The following is a 6,000-nucleotide window of genomic DNA, read 5'->3' on the forward strand; positions in this document are numbered from 1 at the left end:
ACTCAGAGAGTGCCCCAGGGCCTGATCTCAGCCTCAAGAAATCCCTGGAGGGGCTGGAGCTTGGCAGGACTCCATTGGGGTGCATGGGAGGGGGAGCCCAGACAATTCTTTGGGTTGTGGGAGTGTTTAGGAGACAGAGAGGCTCTGATTCAGACTCTCAGCTGTAGAAGTTTTTCATGCCAGTGGACTGCATTGATACCCAGGGTTTGGGGTGGTAGGAGAGGTGACACCTGCTTCCTGTGTCAAGGGAATTGCTTAGGTGTCAGGACAAGTTCTCACCAAGGGAACTAACTGGCCACCCAATGTAAACCCTTGCCAGGAGTGGACGTTGGGAGCTGAAATCATTGAGGGATGGTAGAAAAAAGATAGACCCAGCTCTGATGCTCTTAAGGAGGGGGCTGTGTGCAAGTCACATAAACACACTCAGACCAAGTTGCCTTCCCTGTTACTGGGAACAATAACGATGACCTAGGACCATTGGGAGGATGGCGACAGACAGGTATATAAAGTATCTGGTCCACAGTAGATACTCAAAGCGCATGTCCTTTCTTTTTGAGCTCTCCTCTTTTCTCTTCCCCTTTCCCTATTTCTTCCTCATTTTCATTACACCTTGGAAGAGTAATAAACTGGAAAGTATTCTTGAAGCATCTAGTATTTTATCTTCATCACTAACAAATTGTCAATTGACCACTGTAGTTTTTGAATGATTCAGAGACACATGCAGGAACACATATGGTCACTTGTCAAGAGAAGCCCCAGGCAGGGAGCCCCTTATTTTAAATCTTCTCCTGGCCAGTCAAGGCCCAGCACTTTGGGTGCTGCCCTCTCCTCCCACCCCCATGCCTTGGCTGGGCTGATTCTGACCTGAGACCCCAAGCTTCTGCCTGAGAGATCTCCCGGGAAGCTGGGCCACCTGAGGAGGAAGCTTCTGAGACAGGAAGGATTTGGAAGCAATCTGGTTGATGGAAATGGTCTTGTACATTCCCACCTCTTGAAAGGAAGCAGAGAGACATACTTAGTTAAAGAGAGAGAGACAAAATCCCCTGGGAGCATCCCACACAACTTAGAAAAGACCTTAAAAACTTCATAATTTTCAGTATTAAAAAGGCTTCTAATTTAAATATCTATTTGATGACTGAGAAACAGAAATGTTGCATAGATAATGAACTTTAACACTTCTGTTTTTGTTGGGAGATGGAGAACAATGTGGGGAAAGGGAACACTTGTCAGCCAAATCTGCTTTGTTACAGAGAGAAAACAAGTTTTTAAATATCTCTTCTTAGAGATCTGGACTTCCCTGGTGGCTCAGACGGTAAAGCGTCTGTCTATGATGCAGGAGACCCAGGTTTGATCCCTGGGTTGGGAAGATCCCTTGGAGAAGGAAATGACACCCTACTCCAGTACTATTGCCTGGAAAACCCCATGGACAGAGGAGCCTGGTAGGCTACAGTCCATGGGGTCGCAAAGAGTCAGACACGACTGAGTGACTTCACGTTCACATTCATGTTCTTATAGATCAGTGAGAACTCTCTTCTCTTACAGTTTTGTTTTCAACATTAGCAGCTATACTTTCTATTAATTAATTAATTTCTTTAGATCCTGTTTAAAGGTTTCATATTTCAACAGAGCAACAGAAGAATTTTCATGTTTCTACAGACCTCTGTCAGTTATGCTGAGGTAAAATACATTTTGGTATAAAGATAGCGTGGCGGCTGCTGCTGCTAAGTCGCTTCAGTCGTGTCCAACTCTGTGCGACCCCATAGACGGCAGCCCACCAGGCTCCCCTGTCCCTGGGATTCTCCAGGCAAGAACACTGGAGTGGGTTGCCATTTCCTTCTCCAATGCATGAAAGTGAAAAGTGAAAGTGAAGTCGCTCAGTTGCGTCCGACACTTAGCGACCCCATGGGTTGCAGCCCACCAGGCTCCTTCGTCCATGGGATTTTCCAGGCAAGAGTACTGGAGTGGGGTGCCATTGCCTTCTCCAAAAGATAGTGTTATAGCTCTCTATCTTGGAACACTTCTATTAATCCAATACGGGCTAGATTTGTGTATTTTAAAAAATTTTACTTATTTGTTCACTTTTGGCTGGCTGCTATGAGCTGGGGCTACTCTCTAGTTGCAGTGCATGAGCTTCTCATTGCGGTGGCTTCTCTTGTTGCCGACCGCTGGCTCTAGGGCAAGGGCTTTAGTAGTTGTGGCCTGTGGGCTTATTTGCCTGCTGGCATGTGGGATCTTCCTGGACCAGGGATCAAACCTGTGTCCCTTGCATTGGCAGGTGGATTCTTTCCCACTAGGGCATTAGGGAAGCCCAGGTTTGTGTATTTCATAGTCATCAAGTTCCAATGAGAATAGTTATGTTGACATTCCAAATACCCTCTGGCTTTTGGACAGTGGAATGAACTCAAGTGAAGGACAGAGAAGCCTTGCAGGCTATAGTCCATAGGGTTGCAAAGAGTTGGGCATGACTTAGCTACTAAACAACAATGACCTCAAGATGCTTATGTAAAGGAAAGTGAGATGTCCAGAAAAAAATTATCCCGTTTCCTCCAGTCTAACACATGTGAACTTAGTGGCTGCTTATAGCTATCCACCACCTTGCCTGAAGATGGATGTCTGTACTGTGGTTGCTGAAGGGGCTCCAGTTGTCCTTGGGGGGAGGGCATGAGGGGTTGGGGTGGGTGTGCAGATGGGCAGGGGCAGGGGGAATGTTTCCATGACCGTCATTAGAAGGTCAGGCCAAGATGAGGGAAGCTTACGTCTCCATTGTTGTAGAGAACCAAAGATCAGTGCAACCTCATGTAGGAGGAAGTGTAGGGGGGACAGGTTAGTCCAGTCTAATCATATGGGTTCTTAAGAGTGGAGAATCCTTATAGGCTATGGGCAGAGAATAATGTGACTACAGAAGAATGTTCAGAGAGAGGCAACACTGTTCATTTTAAAAGATGAAGAAAGGGGCCACAAGCTAAGGAATGCAGGTGGCCTTTAGAAGCTGGAAAAGGTGAGGAAATGGATTCATCTTCTAGAGTCTCTAAAAGGAATACAGCCTTGCAGACATCTAGGTTTTAACCCAGTGAGACTTGTGCCAGACCTCTGACCTACAGCACTGCAAGAGAATAAATTTGTGCTGTTTTAAGCCACCCAGTTTGCAGTAGTTTGTTATAGCAGCAATAGGAAACTAATACAGTAGTAGAGAACTAGTAAGTACAGACTTCTCAAAGTGGGACCAGTTCTGGAATTCCTTATCAAAACTCCTCCATTATTAGACAGTGCTTCTATATGAATAATTTCCTCATTAGCCTCCTATATTTCTAGACAATATGACAGCATAAAATAAAGTCAAAATAAATAGACTTAATGAGTTGGCTTATCTTGATTTTATAAACATTTTCTCATTGATCAAAGGTAGTCTTTTTTTTTTTCCTTTTTCCTTTTTTTCCTTTCCTTTCCTTTCTGTTCACTCAGAATGTGTCAAGTATTCAGTCTTATCTGACTCTTTGCAACCTTGTGGAGTATAGCCCACCAGGCTCCTCTGTCCATGGGATTTTCCAGGCAAGAATACTGGAGTGGGTTGCTATTTTCTATTTCAGGGGCTATTCCTGACCCAGGGGTCAAACCTTTCTCTCTTGTGTCTTCTGCATTGGAGGTGGATTATTTACCTGCTGAGTCATCAAAGAAACCCTTGTTCCATCCAAGCACACTCAGAATAGTCCCATCCAAACACACTTCTTCTGAAATGAGTTCATATGCATATCCCCTACATATTGCCTGGGTTTTGTCCTTTAGGACCTTAGGAAATTAACTTTTACATTAACTTAACCTTTTAGATGCCAAGATGGGTCACTGACACCTTAACAGACATGATTTAACTAAAGCTTAAATGAAAATATACCAATGTGCTACCGAGAGCAAACCAGTCCTGGCTGAAGAGTGCTCAGGACAGCTCTGATTCTGAGAGTCAGTTAGGGAGAGGAAAAGATCAGGGACTGCAGAGCAGGGCATCATATCGATCCCAGTCTTACTATTCTGCAGGTACCACAGGATTGCTCTAGGAAGGAATCTCCCTTAAAAAGCAGCCATTAGGCAAAACATCCTAAAATATTTTTTAATTGAAGTGTGGTTGATTTACAATGATGTATTAGTTTCAGGTGTATGGCAAAGTGATTCAGAAATATATATATATATGTATGTATATGCTGTGTTTAGTTGCTCATTTGTGTCCAACTCTTTGTGACCCCATGGACTATAGCCCACCAGGCTCCTCTGTCCATGGAATTTAGCAGGCAAGAATACTGGAGTGGGTTGCCGTACCCTCCTCCAGGGGATCTTCCCAACCCATGGATTGAACCCAGGGCTTCTGCATTACAGGCAGATTCTTTACCGTCTGAGCCACTAGGGAAGTCCAACAATACTGGAGTGGGTAGCCTATCCCTTCTCCAGGGGATCTTCCCAACCCAGGGATTGAACCAGGGTCTCCTGCATTGCAGGTGGATTCTTTAACAACTGAGCTACCAGTGAAGTCTATTTGCCTATTATATATATATATATATATATATATATATATATATATATAGGCTCTCTCTCTCTCTCTCTATCTCTATATATATATTATTTTCTATTGTAGGTAATTATAAGATATTGACAATAGTTTCCTGTGCTATACATAGATTCTTGTTGTTTATAAAATTATTGGTTTTCAGGATTAAAATGAACATTTACAGTCAAAAGACTAAAAGATTTTGAAAAGGTAATGGATCTATCTTCTTCCTTCCCAGAGTGTTCTTTCTGCCCTGTCTTGTAGCTCAGGAAGGAAGAGAAGGTGCAGAGATGCAGAAGCATCTACTTTCCAAAGAGGAAAACAAATTAAATTCCTACTTTTCAACAGTAACAGAGTCACAGTCACCAAATCACAATTTTTTTTCAAATCACGGTTCCCCAGACCTCTTTTTACCACAAAACCTTCTGAAACCTCTAGACCAGAAGATATATTAAAGGCATACCGTTCCATTAATTTATTCCATTTCACTGAATTAAATTCATGTTTATTGAGCACCAATTATCAGTCAGGTGTTGTATTAAAAGTTGAGAAAACAAATCAATAAAATACGATGTTTATCCTCAAAGGACTCACTGTTAAGTGGGAAAACAGCAGAAAAATGTTCAGTTGAGAGGTTAGTGTTTTAACTATTGTTTAGTTTCTCAGTCATGTCTGACTCTTTTCAATCCCATGGACTATAGCCCGCCAGGCTCCTCTGTCCATGGGATTCCCCAGGCAAAAATACTGGCTGCTGCTGCTGCTAAGTCGCTTTAGACATGTCCAACTCTGTGCGACCCCATAGACGGCAGCCTACCAAGCTCCCCCGTTCCTGGGATCTTCTCCAGGGGATCTTCCTGATCCAGGGATGGAACTCGTGTCTCCGGCATTGACAGGTGGATTCTTTACCTCTGAGTCACCATGGAAGCCCAGTGTTACAGCAGGAGTAAATATAAAGGATAGAGGAAGCAGAGAAGGTGCCAAGCTGAGATGGCTTCATGAATGTGGCACCTATGTAGCCTCATAGGGGCCCATACTTGGTTTCTGCTGTCCAGTCTTGAAATTATTAACGATTTTTTAATAGAGGAAACTGCATTTTTTCATTTTGCTTTAGATGTTGTAAATTATGTAGCTGGTCTTCCTGACAGGGTTGTCTCAAGGGCAGCCCATTCCTTCTGTGCTATACTCCCCTCTTGCTCCAGGACTGTGGGATCACACACCTTCTGGAGATCCTTGCTGGGGGAGGGACTGAGGCAGCTCTTCCTATGGGTCCTGGACATTCCTGGTACAGTGCCAGGCAAAACCCCCTCATCCACCAGCTTGTTTGGCCTTGTTCTGGGGTATTCACAAAGGTGAATTTGGCATTGCCTCTCTGCAGGGGAGGGCTTCCCTGGTGGCTCAGTGGTGAAGAACACACTCGCCAATGCAGGAGACATGGGTTTGATCCCTGAGTTGGGAAGATCTCCTGG

The 6,000-nt window shown here is 44.0% G+C and overlaps 1 non-coding gene across 1 annotated transcript; it reads left to right on the top strand.

Moving 5' to 3' along the window:
- The first annotated feature begins 1,294 nt into the window (after positions 1-1,294).
- Positions 1,295-1,366, top strand: TRNAH-AUG (transfer RNA histidin (anticodon AUG)). Its single transcript has one exon. It is a non-coding gene; the product is annotated as a tRNA-His (tRNA).
- Positions 1,367-6,000: the final 4,634 nt, after the last annotated feature.

Source organism: Bubalus kerabau, chromosome 9 (assembly GCF_029407905.1).
Source record: "Bubalus kerabau isolate K-KA32 ecotype Philippines breed swamp buffalo chromosome 9, PCC_UOA_SB_1v2, whole genome shotgun sequence".
NCBI lineage: Eukaryota > Metazoa > Chordata > Mammalia > Artiodactyla > Bovidae > Bubalus > Bubalus kerabau.